At 35.5% G+C, this 17,012-nt stretch overlaps 1 protein-coding gene across 13 annotated transcripts in view; it reads right to left on the bottom strand.

The window, feature by feature from the left end:
• NLGN1 (neuroligin 1) overlaps positions 1-17,012 on the bottom strand; it is a 901,503-nt gene that overhangs the window by 792,088 nt on the left and 92,403 nt on the right. The window contains exon 1 of one of the 13 annotated variants that reach the window (XM_021933770.2): positions 6,032-9,825. The exons of the other annotated variants lie outside the window; for them this stretch is intronic. The gene's annotated coding sequence lies outside the window, so the exon portion shown is untranslated. Of the gene's footprint in view, positions 1-6,031; positions 9,826-17,012 lie in introns of those variants that run through there. 13 annotated transcript variants of the gene reach the window in all.

The following is a 17,012-nucleotide window of genomic DNA, read 5'->3' on the forward strand; positions in this document are numbered from 1 at the left end:
CAGTCTAATTGTCCATTAGTGTAGAGCAGATTAAACAAAATATAGCACATCTATATATTGGAACTCCATGAAGGTTTAAAAAATAGGGCATGCTATATTACCACCATGGAGATAGATGTGATAGATAGACATATAGATAGAGAGATAGATAGATAGATAGATAGATAGATAGATAGATAGATAGATAGATAAATTTGCCAAAGCAAAGTGCAGAAAAGTGCATTCTGCTGCTGACTGTATAAAATGTTTTAAAGAATCACATACATATAAACACAGATGTTGAGAATACATGGACTGTATATGGAAGGATGAAAAGAAAACTAATCACAGGAATTGTCCCCAGGATGGGGAAAAGGATGACTGGGTGACAGATGACACAAACAGATTAACTTTTCACTGTATACTCTGTTGTGCTTTTCAATTTTGTAGCATGTGTATATATTAGCTAATGAAAATGAACAAAAACTACTTTAGAAATGTGAAGTAAAAACAAGAGACACTCCTTTTCTCCAACTCTTTTCAAACAAGTCAACAAACCAACAAACAAAATCCCTCCAATTATTCATATTGTCTTCTGTCTGCTTAGTTTTTATCCCCAAATTAAGAAAATATTTTTAAGTAGCTACTTCATGCCATACATTTTGCTAGACTTCAGGGACACAATAGTGAAAAGGGCCAAGGTCTGTGCTTTCATGGAGCTTTCCATCTAATGGAGGAGAAAACTAACCTGGCACTAGTGGAACAGTCTGTTAAGTTTATTAATACAGAACGCAAAGGACAATAGGGGAACCTTATAAAAAGGGCATCTTACATACATTTTGAATGCTATAAAGTTATCTCCAGAGAAAGTAACTTTTAAGCTAGAAAAGTAGGAATGGATCATGAAAATGAGTTCCATTCAAGGAAAAAATTACTCAAGTGTCAATAAGGGGTTTTAAAGAATTTGATAAGAGACATATATTTGAAAACAGACTGGAGAGAGGAAGACCAATTAGGAAATGATGGCAGCAATTCCATAAAAAGAAGATAATGATAGGAATTTTTTTTTTTTTTTTTTTTTTGAGACAGGGCCTGGTGCTCTGTTGCCCAGGCTGAATTGCAGTAGCACAATTGTGGCTCACTGGATCCTTGACCTCCCTGGGCTCAAGTAATCCTCCCACCTCAGCCTCCTGAGTTTCTGGGAGTACACGTGCATGCCATCAGGCTGGCTAAATTGTTTGTATTTTTTTATTTTTGAAGAGATGGGTTTTTGCCTTGTTGCTCAGGCTCATCTCAAACTGCTGGGTTCAAGCCATCTGCCCACCTTAGCCTCCCACAGTGCTAGAATTACAGGCATGAGCCACCATTCTTGGCCAATAATAGGAATTTTAAAAGATGGGATAAATTGAATAGACTCAAAATATGTTGAGGAGTTTAGACACACAAGATTTGATAACTGGATTTTGGAGATGAGAAAAACAAAGGAGTTAAGAACTATTCCCAATTTATCTGATAAAGTAACAATATGATTATATATTCACTGAGATAAGGAACAAAGAAGAAAGACTAGACTTACAGAGAAAATCTTTGAATTCAACATTCTATACATTGAGTTTAGGGTGTCTGAAAGATATCCCAGTGAAAATGTCCCATAAGCACTTGAATATACTAGTCTTCAGTTGCTAGAAGCATAGATGTGGAAATCATAACTATAAAAGCCAAAATTTAAGTCATGAAAGTAGATGCAATTGCTTCAGCAAAAGTTTACATAGAAAAAGAAGAGAACAAACTTTAAAGAAATGTCATAAAGGGTGGTACAATTGTGGAGTAAGAGTGAAATATACAAAACAAAGAATAGTGGAAATAAAAATTAGAGAATAAGGAGAGCATTAGTATCACAGAAGGCAACACACAATACTTATATAAGAAGTATTGTATACATGTCAAATATAGCTAAAAGAAAATATAATAAGCACTAAAAATTAGTCCATTGTATATTTTGAATAAGTGATTTTATCAATGAGTAATGGGTGCAGAATTCACACTGTGTCTGTTTGAGGAGTAAGAGAGAGTATTGAGATTCAGAAGACAGAGTGAGAGATATTTTGCAAGAAGTTTTCTGAGAGTGAAGGAAATGACAAACAACAGTAGTTATGAATAAACTTCCACAGTGAGTGGTCCGTGTTTGCCCTTCTTTGTTCCGCAACTAATTCCTCCATGCATCTTCTATTCTAACTCTGAATTCCCTTCTCATTACTTCATTTAAGGGCCATGAGAAACTCATACTGGAATAGATAGATAGTGAACACAAGGAATTATAAAACAATGTGCATATATCCCTCTTTGAACAACTTGATGCATGTCAAAAATTAATTAACAGAAACTAGAAGAAGCTTTTATGAGAACATAACAAATGACTGATGAGGATAATTACATTAATAAATTATTAATTGCCTACTAAGTGGCAGATCTAATACTTAAAGATATATGAATAGAATGGTAATAAATTAAGTACATAGTGATGACAGATAGTAAGATAATATGTATATAAATAGAGTCAGTCTTTTGAATCCTTAATATAATTATATGAAGTAGATAAAGCTAATCAATTTGTATTATTCATATTACTACCAAACTATTGAAGTCAGGTTTTATACTCAGTAATTTATTAGCTCGAAAATCATGGTCTTCTGCTAATACTCTTTTGCTTCCTATACCCTATTGGTGTCAGAATGATGGGAAGCGACATGTTTTATAGAGAGTACAATGAAAATACTGTATGAAGAACACACATAAAGTTGAACAGCTAGGCAGATTTCTTGAATGTGATGTTGAGAAATCTGGACTTTGTTTTCTAGGCAATGATGAGCCACCGAAGGGTTTTAGAGGGATAAATAGACATAACAATGTTTACAATATAGAAAGATAATTCTTGGCATCTATGTCAAAGATAGAAGAGACTGGAGGTGGAAGGAAGAGTTGGAAGGTGATTTTAACAGTTTGGGTGAGAGTTCAAGAGAAGGGGTGAAATTACCATTAGCTGATACAAAAAGTTCAGGAAGAGGAGTATATTGTAGGAGGAGCATGAATTCTGTTTTTGTCACCTGGAATTTGATAAACCTCTGGCTATCTAGATGGAGATATGAAGACAGTGTATGAAAAGGTGGAGCTAGAACTCAAGAGAGCTGTATGGATTAGACATATTGATTTCAGTGTATTCAATAAAAAGGAATTAGAGAATGCAATACATAATAGTAAGTTAGAATATCCAGGCTCTTACCCTTGTATTATTCCTTCTATTTTAATAATATGTGCTCCATTGAAAAATTTGTCACTATCATCAGGGATGATTTCCTCATCAGCACATTTTTAGAAGCACCCAAGACAGTACTTTCCATATATACAAGGTCAGTGACAATCTAAGAAAACTAAATTGAAGGTAGCAGTCAAAAAAATAAATTTGTAAAATTGAGTTCAGAAAGGACAAAAATCACTTGGTCTCTCAATAAATGTAGAAAAAAAATTGATAAAATGCAAGACCCTTTTATGATAAAAATGAAGAATCTCAAAATAGTGTGCTACTGCATACAGGCAGATAATATATAAGAATGGAACAGAATAGTGAGTCCAGAAATAAACCCATGCATATATGGTCAACTGATCTTCAGCAGGAATGCCAATCTAATCTCCAGGAAATGAGGGCTACAAGTAAAAAAATAAAATATTAAAACCTAAAAAAAAAGAATACCAAGTTTCACAATGGATAAAGGATAATTTCTTCAACAAATGGTATTGTAAAAATTGAATATTCACATGAAAAAGATGAAATTGGGCCCTTCTATCACACAAAAATCAACTCAAAATATATTAAACACTTAGATGTAAGATTCGAAACTATAAAACTATTAGAAGAAACACAGGGTAAAATTTCATGACATTGGTCTTAGCAATGGTTTTATGAATGTGACACCAAAAGCATGGGCAACCAAAGCAAAAATAGACAAGTGGGACTACAGCAAACTAAACTGCTTCTACAAATCAAAGGAAATTATCAATAGAGTGAAAAAGCAACCTACATGATGAGAGGAAACTTTTGCAAATCATGTATCTGATAAAGGCTTAAACTCCAAAATATATAAGGGACTCAATAATAAAATAAGTAATAACCCGATTTAAAAATGGGCTAAAACCTTGAATACACATTTTTCCAAAAAAGACAAATGATTAACAGGTGTGAAAAGATGCTCAATATCACTAATAATTGAGGAAATACAAGTCAAAACCACAATGAGATATCATGTCGCACCTGTTAGGATGGCTATTATCAAAAAGAGAAAAGGTAAGTGTTGGTGAGGTTGTGGATAAATTGTTGCCCTTGTGCACCGTTGGGAGGGATGTAAAGTGGTACAGTCACCGTGGAAAACTGTTTGATGATTCCTCAAAAAATAAAAACAGAACTACCATATAATTCAGCAATCCCATTCTGGGTATTTATCCAAAAGAACTGAAATTAGGATTTCTAAGAGACATTTTTTTCCATATTTATTTCAGTACTATTCACAATAGTCAAAATGTAAGACAACCTAGATGACTATCAACACATAAACGTATAAAAAATTTACTTTGGTATATGCATACAATAAAATACTATTCAGCCCTAGAAAAGAAGGAAATCTTGCCATATGTGACAACATGGATTAAAGTAAGGACCTTGTACTAAGTGAAATAAGCCAATCGCAGAAGGACAAATACCACAATATTCCCCTTACATGAGATACCTAAAATGATCAGATTCAAGGTGACAAACAATATAATTGTGGTTGCCAGGGCTGAGTGGTATGGGGAAACAAGAAGTTGCCAACCAATGGGCACAAAATTTCAGCTTTCCAAGATGAATAAATTCTTGATTTGTGCTGTGAGACATTGTGCCCATAGATAAGAATGTTATATTGTATAGTTAAAAATCTGTGAAGAGGGTAAATCTGATGCTAAGTGGTTTTACGATAATTAAAATTTAAAATAAATAAATAAATTCTAGAAAGTGACAGCTAAGCCACCAGAACACAAAGGCCTAAGAATGATATAATGGACTTTGGGTACTTGGGCTGGGGAAAAAGGGGAGGTAGTTGAGGGATAAAAGACTACATATCTGGTACAGTGTAAACTGCTTGGGTGACAGGTGCACTAAAATTTCAAAAATCACCACAAAAGAATTTATCCACATAACCAAAAACCACCTCTACCCCAAAAAACTATTGAAATAAATTTTTTTTTAAATCTCAAAAAATAGATAAATTTCAGGTAATTATTCTTCAATATAACCCGGTATGACTTTCAAAAACATATTAATTAAATCTCATATGATTCATTCGGAATACATTAGACTTATATATTGAGCATTGTTTATTTTATGTGTGCAGTCAGTATGTTTTAGAAGGGCAGTGAGTAACTTAACATGATCTCATGGTATCATTATACATAGCAATGTTAATGTAACACATTACATTGTTACACAATGTATAACACAACACATTGTTCACTGCAACCGCTGCCTACTGGGTTCAAATGATTCTCCTGCCTCAACCTCCCGAGTAGCTGGGATTACAGGCGCCCACCACCATTCCCGGCTACTTTTTTTGTATTTTTAGTAGAGATGGGGTTTCATCATGTTGGCCAGGCTGGTTTTGAACTCCTGACCTCAAGTGATCCTCCTGCCTCGACCTCCCAAAGTGCTGGAATTACAGGCGTGAGCCACCATGCCCAGCCAATACATACATTAATGAAAGTGACAGAAGATTTCACCAGTGAGAACATTTCTATTTTATTTATCAAACAATGAGAACATATTTCATTAAGAAAACTGGAACTTTCGGTTTCTACTTTGGTATGTATGGAGCTTAGAAGTTGCCATTCTGTGCTAATAACAAATGAGAAGCTGAACAAACAGAAAAATCAACAACTTTTCTTAGATTCGTCAGAGAAGTGAGGTTACAGGGCAAAACACTGCTTCAAAAATTAGCGAGAAAGGCAAATATAGAAAATCACAACTTACGTGAGCAGAAATCCATGAAAACCTCCACTGGAAGCAGTGCTGGGGAAGGAAAACCTAAGCTGTAATTGACAAATTGCTGAAGGCTCAATCTGAACAAGTCTGAAAGTGAGACTTGTTCCAAAAAAGTCTAGAAAGGATTAGTCGTAGAGGCATACCCTTTCTTTTGCAAGTTTTACCTACATGAGCTCTACTACCTCCTCAGAGCAATTATCAAAGGAAAAAAAAAATCTCATTTTCATCAGAGGGAGGGGAACTGTAGCCATTTCAAATACATCAGAACATTCTGTAACAAAGTCTGCCCTCAGGAGAAACTATTCTACCAGAACCTAATGTGCCAATGTTTATCAGAGCCTAACCCAGTTAGGGGAAGGGAAATATCTAACTCCAGCTTCCTCTAGTTCTCGTAGCACACTTTGGGAAACAGGGGACTCGAGTAGTGTTTGAAAGTTCACAGTCCGGGGATAGGGGTTCACCAAAAGACGGAGATCTAATTATAAGACTTAAACATTTCCCTCCTTCCACGTCTTACTTTGCATTACTAAAGATATATTTACTGAAATTTCTTTTACCCATACATCAAGCTCCTCTTTCAACATAAAAATTACAAGACATACTAAAGGCAAAAATGAAACAGAACAAACATCATAACAGAGTCAGATGTGATAGAAATGTTGTAACTGACAGTGACAGGTGCAGAGAAACTCTAGGCAGACAGGGGTGGGTCCCTGGCAAATTCCCACCTTTGAATCAAAAAGCCTGAAACTCGCAGTCCAAAGTGAGAACTTCCGTCCCTGTGTGTCCACTCTCTCCCAACTGGTTCTTTCTGAATAATGTCTTTTTATCAATCGAATGTTTCCTTTTCCAAAACTACCTATGGCCCACCTTGTCCCCATCCTGCGCCTATAAGACCCCAGACTGAGCCGGTAGAGGTTAGAAACAGCTGGACATCGGGAAGAAGCCCCTGGATGTTGGAGAGACATAGCTTGTCTTCAGAGACAATGGCTGGACATCAGAGAGAGGCGGCTTGACTTCAGGGGAGAGTGACTTCCGTTCCTGTCCCCTTTCCAGCTCCCTTCTCTGCTGAGAGCCACTTTCATCACTCAATAAAATTATCCACATTCACCACCTTCAACTCGTCCATGTGGCCTCATTCCTCTTGGGCACCAGACAAGAATTCAAGATGCACTGGGTGTGGATACCAAAAAAGACTGTCACACTGACCCTTTGCCCTTGCTGGCAGAAGGCAGCTGCCCCATGCGAGAAGGCAAAGGGCCCACTGAGCTGATAACACACTGCTGTCTGCGGATGGCAGAGCTAAGAGACCATTGTAACTCAGTCTCTGGGGTCTTGGGGTGGCAGGCGCCCTGACCTGGATGCTGCCATGAGCGTGCCTGGAGTTCACTTCTGCCAGCACCAAAGCAGCTGGTTCCTGCCCTTGTTTGTTTGCATGTTCTCACCCATGAGGGGTTGAGTGGGTGGGCTTAGTAAGTGATGCACCCCTGTCATGAGTCTTAGGAGGGGGTCAAGAAAATATCCTGCAATATAATTATGAGGCAAGGAATTTTTTAAGCTATGATTAATATGCAAATAACTTTAATGAAAAAAGTAGGTAATGTGAAAAATACAGATGGATAATGTAAGCAGAGAGATGAAAATTCTAAGAATTAAGGTAAAAAATGCCTTCAGTAAACTCATAGTAGAGTGGACACAGCTGAGGAAAAAATCTCTGAACTTGAGGATATGACAATAAAAACTTCCAAACCTGAAAAGCAAAGAGAAAAAAAGACTGAAAAAACCCACAACAAAACACAATATTCAAGAATTGTAGAATAACCAAAAAAGATCTAACAAGCATGTGATGGGAATACCAGAAGGAAAAGAAAGAAAGAAACAGAAGCAATATTTGAAGCAATAATGACTGAAAATTTCCCCGCATTAATGTCCAAACCTCAGATCAAGGAAGCTCAGGGAACACCAAGCTGGATAAAAATCATTATACCTTTGTCTAAATCCACAGAATGTATAACACTTAGAATGTACCCTAATGTTAACAATGGACTTTGGGTGATATTGATGTATCAATGTAGGTACCAACTGAGTTCAGGATGTTTGTCAATAATGGGAGAGGTGGTGAGTGTGTGGGGACTGGGGACATATGGGAACCCTTTTTACTTTCTCCTTAGTTTTGCTGTGAACCTAAAATGGGTTATATAAAATAAAGTTTATTAATAACATAAACAACCTGCCATTTGCAAGTTTCAGTGCATTTTATTTAGCAGAAACACTGGACTAAAGGAATAATTGAGCTTTTTCTCTTTAACACAAAACAATATGCCTTCATATCAAATGTCTCCATGAATCCCTGTCACAAACTAATAGAATAATCATAAAATTATTGATATCATCTTAGCTGCATTGAAATTTTAAGCTTTCCTTTTCTTTCTCAACTATGCGCAAAAGAACATTTGTCTGTGCTAGAATTGGTTCCTGGATTTCAGATAAGTTAGTATGAGTAAAAGGAAAGCCTTAATCTTGCAAATTTGTAATAATCTATCATATACCAAGTAGTAACAATGAAAATTGTATGCTTCATCCTGGATTCTTCCCACATTCATTTCCAGACAGGACCCACAGCATACATCCTACATGTGATTTGTGAAAGCAAAAACTCTCTGTGCTCTCTAGGGCCTTCTCATCTCCTGTCAGGCTAGTGAACAAGATGAGTTTCTTTTTATAATGACAAGGCACAGAGATAATTTATCAACTGGAGAGCACAAACAATCCTTTATTCAGCAGTATGACAAAAGGTTATTTAGCTTCTGGCATCTACTATCATTCTTGCAAGAACTAGGCCCAAGAGCCAATACGATAATTAATACATTTCCAACATCTGGGCAATAAAACAATTTTTTATGAATGTTAAAAAATGCCAATAGCAAATGAAAACCTCCCATTCTCATATTTATCTATCTGAACCTGTCACTGCAGAGCCAAATTCACCTGTGTTCTGGCTATAGAATGGGGATAGTGATGATATACTAGGAAGATACTACACAATTTGGGAAATCCATATTACTACTAAGTTTCATTTAATCATATGGGCAGTGATGATATCACCTGCTGAGCCTAATGGAGACTAACACTTGCCAAGAGTGCAGTAGTCAGTTAAATGGGTCAGGTGAGTGATATCAATCATCACACTGAATAAGGGAACCAAATTTAAAGAAAGAGTTGAAGTCTCAGTTTCTCTACTTGTCCTCCAGCAGGCTTCTTCTATATTCATAAACAGAAAGAAAAATTGTGTTATGTGGAATTCTAAAATTTGGAAGATATTTAAATCCACCTTACATTCTGATCCTGCAAATGGAGAATTTACCTTGTACATTGCTCCATATGTAGATTCTTGTTACAGCCAAATGTGATTCCTATCAAATCTATTCCTGTGACTAAAACTGCTGTTCTGTGCACTGAAGCATACTCCACGTGCTTATCTCCTTCATATCCATTGAAATTGGATATTTCTCATAGTTTACAAGCAAATTCATTCTCCTGAAATTAACTCAGTTGTGCAAAAGACATCAAAACAATCAATTCACAATTCTATAGAACAAAATATACAATAATACTTTTAAAATTCAAACATGTAGTGTATGGACCTTATAGTTTCACATGGGTATAATTTTTGATGTTCTTAAATTAATCTAAGCATGTTGGCACTATTCTTATATAACTATGCTATTTAGTTACATATCCTGACTTATTGTTTGCCAGTGAAAAAAAAATCATTTAAAATCCATGAATATAGAAATACTATTTAAAATTTATTCATTTATTTTTTGAGACAGGGTCTCACTCCCTTCACCCTGGCTAGAGTGCAGTGTTTAGTGGCACAACATGGCTCACTGCAGTCTCAACTTCCCAAGCTCAGGTGACCCTCCCATCTCAGCCTCCTGAGTAGCTATGACTATAGGCACACACCACCACACTCGGCTAATTTTTGTATTTTATGCAGAAACGGGGTTTCACTATGTTACCCAGGCTGGTCATGAACTAAATACCTTTTTGGTATCAAAATTTGAAAAAATAAAAACAAATCTAGAAAGAGTAATGGGAACTATATATGGAAAAAAAAAAACCATCAAATGAGATGCAAATCATTTAAAAATCCTTCAAAATATCTAAATGTTAAAAACATCAAGATGTGTTATACATATACTTACTTTGTAGCAACAAGTTTTGACTTGGAGCTGAATAGGTTATGTTAGAATTTTACTTAGAGCCTTACTTGTGGCAGTGGGTGGGTGGTGGGGAAGGAGACTTTATAACAATGAGATACTATTTGATGAACTTCAGGTTTCAAAATATTCTTAAATATAGACCCTGTAAGGAAGAAATTTGTATGTATTCCAGAAGTGCCATCTTTCTGATGGACTTGTGATGATGGAACTATGATGTGAAAATATCAAAAGAACATCAGGACGATGATGGAAACTTTTTGCATTATCAAAGAGAAGACACCTGATACAAATGGGCTGGTTGAGCTGGAGCAGCAGCGTCAGGGGTTAGAAGGAGCAGTCAGACTAGGAAAAGAGTGCAGGCTGGGCTTGACCCCACTAGGAAACAACCTGCCTCCCTCAACTTCACCCTCGGGCTGTTAGCCCTAGAGAGGAGAGTTTGATATGACTGGAGAACTGTATTCCTTGAGAAGCAAACTGAAGAGCTGTGGACTTCTTTTTTAATGAGCAGGACAAAATCTCAAGGTTGCTAACTTGGAAGAAACTGGCAAATGACCCCCAGGACCAGCAGACCAAAAAGTTGCAGAGGGAAGGCAGGAGTAGAGGGCTCCAGAGAAGAACAACTATACAGCAAAAGGCACTTCCACGGGAAGAATCATGTACCTCTACCCCAACCTATTTTCTCCTGGCACTTCTAAGATGTAATCATGTTCCTGTAGATATATAACATGGAGAGCCTCAGGGATAGCGAAGATGACACAGGAAAACCTCCCTGGCTTACATTTTATTTTCCATGGTAGTTTCATGGTGTTCCAAACAAGATCAAGTGGAAAATAAAAGTCCTCGATGACATAAAATCACCTAAGACACAAAAGGATCTGTCAGAAAAAAATAATTACATGCATCATAATGTAATATATTAGCTCATTGATCAAATAGAATAGACATGTAGTAATACCTTTGTAACCTTGGCTGTAAAACAAAAGAATTGCTAATCATAACACTAAAACTTACAAGCCAAAATTACAAAGAGAAGAAGAAAAAGCCAAAGCAAAAATAAGAAAGGAGTTACAGGTTACAAATACTCTTAGCAGTGATATGTTAGCCACTAAAGGTAGACAAAAGAACCCTAAAATGGATCTTTCTTATAGGAGAAAACACCAAGTATTCAGTTGTCCTTAAGACAGAATTTACAACACACTAATTCTAATCACTACTATTTATTAGGTACCTGATATGTACTTCTCAATTAATGAGGTAGTATGTGGTGGCATTAACATTACCCCTTTTTACAGTTGAGTAAACTGAGCTGTAGCTAAGTAAATTGTCCAGGGTCACAAAACTGCATGTTTAACAGAGGAGCCAGAAGTTAAACCCAGATACGTTGCTTCAAAGCCAATGTCTTCCCTAATACCAATGCCTGTTTGCATTTTTTCATATTATAACAACTGTCAGGAAAAGTGGGTCATATTTAGAATAATGTAATACCAATAGTCACGATTAAATCATTTTTAGAATGTAGGGAGGAATATATATGTACACACACACACACACACACACATACTATTTGGGAAAGTAAGGAAAGATGTACTGCATTTTGAAATAATTTCATCAATACAACATATAAAAAATTTCTACATTTACATAAATAACTATTACCTGAAAACAATCACAAAGACAAATGATTAATTGCTAATTTGCTGAAGACCACGTACTATGGTGGACATACTAAGTGAAATCATAATTATTTCAATAGCAATCATAGAATTCAAATATATTCTCTCTTATTGGGCATTAGTAATGACGATAAGAAATGAAAATTTCCATTCAAAAACAAAACAATCCAGTTAAGAAGAGAGAGCTAATTGTGCTATCATTTTTAAAATTTTAATTGGATAGATTTAATTGTCCTTTACAGACCATGAAAAGATTCCTCAACCAATTCCTCCACTCTCAGTGTGACAAAATGTTAAGGGTGGTTCTTGGTTCCACCTTCCATTCAAAAGCATAGATTTGTGTGGTCCAGAATAGAGTAAACCTGAAGTTAATTCTTCCTGATCAGCAGCAAACATGTATTTATTCCCTACAGCAGAAGTGAAAAACTTTAATCCAAAATAATTATTTTCCTGCAGCGAAGTGTGAAGTAGCAAGTGTTCAGGGACCCAACCCTACTTCAAAATCTCGGTTTCTGCCTGAAGTGAGAAGGGTTTGGGTGCAAAGAAGAATAAGGATGAAAAAGAATACTGCACATTAAGGCAAGACACCTACACAATCATTTGAAAAACCAAGTGTTACAATTAAGTTTGAATGTACAACTTGTGACATTCTTTTTCATTTTGACCTTTCATTTAAAAACTAGAGTCTCCTCCTTAAAAAGTTTTTCTGAACACTACACAATGAATGACACAACTGAAAATATAGCATAATGCAGTAGTTCTTGATCATTTTGTGATAGGGACCTCTTGGCAATCTGGTGAACCAAGTCCGTGTCCCAGAATATTTTAAAATTCATTAAAAATAAACAAATATAGAATTCTGATGGAACCAATAATATTGTTAACAATATTTTGACTAAATGTAATATGGGTATTTATGTGTCTCTTAGCACATTCTGTAACAAGACATAGAAGCAGGTCTAATAGCTACCATAATTTCAAGGTAGGGATGTGTAAAAATAATATTTTAAAATGTCTGTAACAACTGTAAAATGATATGAAATATTTGTGTTTTCTGTAAGTGTTGAAGTCACAATTATAGCTAGTTACTAGTGTGGTGTGTTGTCTAAATTCATAATTAAGGAAAATGTTACATTTCAGCAAAGGACTATGAATTTGTCCAAGAAATATTCACAGTTAAAAAAACTAAAATAATGTGATGGTAAAATCAGTTAAATCTAAAAGTTGCAGAAAGTTTCACTCAACCTCATTTCATTAAAATCTGAAATATATAGACTCTAACAGGAAGACATTTCCTAGGTATAAAATGGTAACCCTCAGCTTTAGTATGTCGAACTAGAAGCACTCCAACTTCTTTTCTCTGGTAAGTATGTTTTTAAGAGGATAGAAAATTCCTTTTGCCAAAGGAAAAAATAGCAAACAACATTTTGAAAATAAAAGGTATAGTTAATAACATGGTCAAAGTTCAAGGTTTATCAGGAACACTAAGCAAAAATGTATATTTTCATTATATTCACTGATTTATTTATAAATATTTACCTAGTGCCCACTTATGCCAGTGGTTTTAGAAATATGTGGTGTCAGCTGTTGAAAGTATTACTTGTTCATTTGTTCATTAATTAAACATATATACATACAAATTCTGTAATGGGCAAATTATTATTTTGGGTGTTGTACAGCAATGAGCAATATACATATAGTTCTTTATCCCATAAAGCCTCTATTATAGCAGATGAGAAAGGCTTCAAACAGGTAGTTATTTAAGTCATTATTTAATTGTGCTAAATTCAGTGATAGGAATCTACTGCCAATGAGAGTTAGGATAACAAGAAGATCCTGAATGGTCAGGAAGGGCTTCTGAGGAAGTGACATTTTCACCAAGCTTTGAAGAATAGTTTAGGTAATGGGAGATGAGGTAGGGTACAATGGATGCAGAGAACATTCAAGGTGGAGGTAATGGAATGTGTCAAAGCTCTCATATAGAGCTTTGGCACCAAGTATACCAAGGAACAGTATACCAAGGAGCTTGATATACTGAAAGACCCTTAGGAGAAGAGTGGTACAGAATATCAGAGTTCTCTGGAGAGTAGGCAGATATTAAATTCTAAATGGCATCATAGGCTGTATTAAACACATGGTCCCTAATTTAAGAATTATAGGAAGCCAATGCAGAATTTTAAGTAAGGCAGTGGCATGATATAAATCTCTGTTCTCAAAAGTTCGCTTTGGCTGCAATGCGGCTCCTGGATTCCATGCAGGGAGCTCCATTACGATCTGCCAAAGCTCTAAGCCAGGTAGGGGTTAAAGTGACTTGAATTCAGGTTACGGCAATGGAAACTGGAACTAGGATAATTCAAGGAGTGTTCATAAATTAAAAGTGATGTCTTAATAAAGAGGATGAAAACGCTGGGCATCCAGAGTAAGTCTCTGTTTCCTGACTCAGGCAATAGTTGAAGAGGGATATCATTTACTGAGACACAGAATGGAAGAGGAAGTTTGGATGTGAAGGAGTCCATGTGTGTCGGGTGGGGGAAGGGCATATTTTGTTCAATTATAGACTTGTTAAACTTGAGGTGTTTATGAGACAGTCAACTGTAGATATCAAACAAGCTCTGAAATCTCTGGATCTGCTCTTTCGATTTGAGGCCTTAATTGTAAATATTTATTTAGGAGTTTTTCGTCTTGAGGAAGTCCAACACGAATAGACTTAAGAAGACAAGCCTGCAGGGAAAGAAGAAATGGGAATGGTAGGAAGAAAAGTTAAGGGAAAGAGAAAGTGGTCAATGGAGGTGAAATGTTGCTGAGAGATCGCCAGTGAAGAGGACTGAAAGATGATGAATGGTGACATCAAGTGCTGAAAAAGTCTATTTTCATGGGGAGTTCGTGTGAAACCAGATTGGAATGGGTTGAAGAGTGAAAGAGAAAAGAGGACATGGAAATCCTGGGTATAAACAAGTCTTTCTTAACCTTGGTCTGTGAATGCAGTAGACGAGTGTGGATAGCAGATGTGAGGTTAAGAGATTTCAAGGGTCTTCATACTATCAAAATATTTTAACTGAAAGATATGTGCTTAGCAAACTCTATTTTTCCTCTTTTTAGGTTAGATTTTGAATTATTGAAGTTTATTCAATATGTAAATGTAAATTTGAAGTAAATTCAATGTGGGGGGGGGATTAAAAACACTATTTCTGAAAATGCTAAAACACACATATGAGCTATCAGTTTAGAATCTCAGAATGTATTCCACCACATACATTTCCTCATTAATTCACCAAATGCTGTATACATATGCTGCAGATAGTGTATAAATAAGCAAGTGTGTGGATTACACTCAATAACTAGGACCAGTATTCCCGATAGCCTGCAGATAAAAATTCTGAAGGAGTGTGCCTACAGTGGTTCAATGAAACAGAAACAAAGATAAAAATTGTATGGACCATTGACATTTTTCTAAATCTTCTGAAGAGAGGCATTATTTGTAACTAAAGTTGATTATATTTCTCATCATCAAGATTAATTGGCAGTTTATGACACATATGTGCCATTATAAACCTCCTAATTATCAGATTTCTGATGTTGCTATTTTCCTATCTTTTTACCAATAACTAGTGTGTGTTATTTCTTCTCTTCAGCGAGCAAAAGAAGCAAAGTGCTTTAAATAGAAGATAATAAGAAAAAAAAAATCCCTGTCAGGGTTCCCTTCTAGTTATGCATACAGAATTTCCCATAAAAGATATTATATATAATGCAAAAATTACCATCGAGTATCAGATTTACAGTGCTACACCCTGTAGCACCTTTGGAAATGGAGTTAAGTCTTTCAGGATAACTAGAGACTGGTAAACCAACAAATTAACAAACTATCTTCAGATGGTCTCAAAAAGATAATATGATTCCTACAAAGTGACAAGCATTCCCAGGGAGAATTGCAGGCACTAGGGATGTCTGGTCTATAACAGCTTAGTAGGCCAAATTTATCAACAATCTTTTAAGTGAAAAACAAAAAATTTAATTTAAAAAGTAAAATCTTCTACAAATGATTTTATATAAAACATATTTATAGGAATCTTTCTCATGGACAACTTCATTTTTATAAATTATCAGATGTCAAGAATAAGCCTTTGCACATTATCTCATGCTGTTCAGTGTTTGGCTTGAAGCCCAGAAGAGGGTCATGCCTTTATGATGACGGAAAATGCAACTATAAAACACCCAAGGGATTTAGAACATGCTGCTGAGCCCTGAGAAAATGAGGTTCCCACACTGCTTTGCACACAGTAGGCACTCAGCAAATATTTGCTCGAAGATTTGTTTTGTTTCCATATTGCAGAATTCTTATATATTTACTTAGTAAATGTTAACTAAGAGTCTTAGTCTTCAAGTAATTGGATATGGTACTTAATACTTGTGAGGTCAGGTTAGTCATTCAACGTCCTTAAGTGTCAGTTTCCTTATTTGTAAAATAGGGTTAAATACACACACACACACACACACACACACAAAACATGCCATATACATACATCTATATGTCATGTTAATTATGGGGAAAAAAGAAGATACTATGAATAAGGCTTTATAAGTTGCAAAAGGTCTATAAAATTACATATATAATTCATAAACACAATGTAATTCATATATAATTCAACTTTAGTTTATGTAACTACAATGAACAGCAATTCAAATATAAGTCTTTCAAGACTAGGAAGTGCATTTTACCTGCTGCTGCTAGCCTGATCATTGCTTCCTCTGAATATTTTAACATCAAACCCCTTTGTGAAGGTTATATAGGAACTTAAAAGTATTGCCAGGGGAGGGGACGTCGATTAAAATTCAGTGATTTGTGCAGTTTGCTATTTCTCTTTCCCAGTTGCTCTACACTTAATATTTATATGCTGAATCAAATTATTAATACATGTCTTGCAGTGCCTAATTTCATATAACAAGTATTCCTACATATACTTTTCAGTATAAAGAATAAGTTTACATGTTAGTTGAAACATACACACATACATGCACACATATAAGTGAACTTGAAACATGTGTGCTCATGAAGAAAACATTAGCTAGAAA

This window comes from Papio anubis, chromosome 2, assembly GCF_008728515.1.
Source record: "Papio anubis isolate 15944 chromosome 2, Panubis1.0, whole genome shotgun sequence".
NCBI lineage: Eukaryota > Metazoa > Chordata > Mammalia > Primates > Cercopithecidae > Papio > Papio anubis.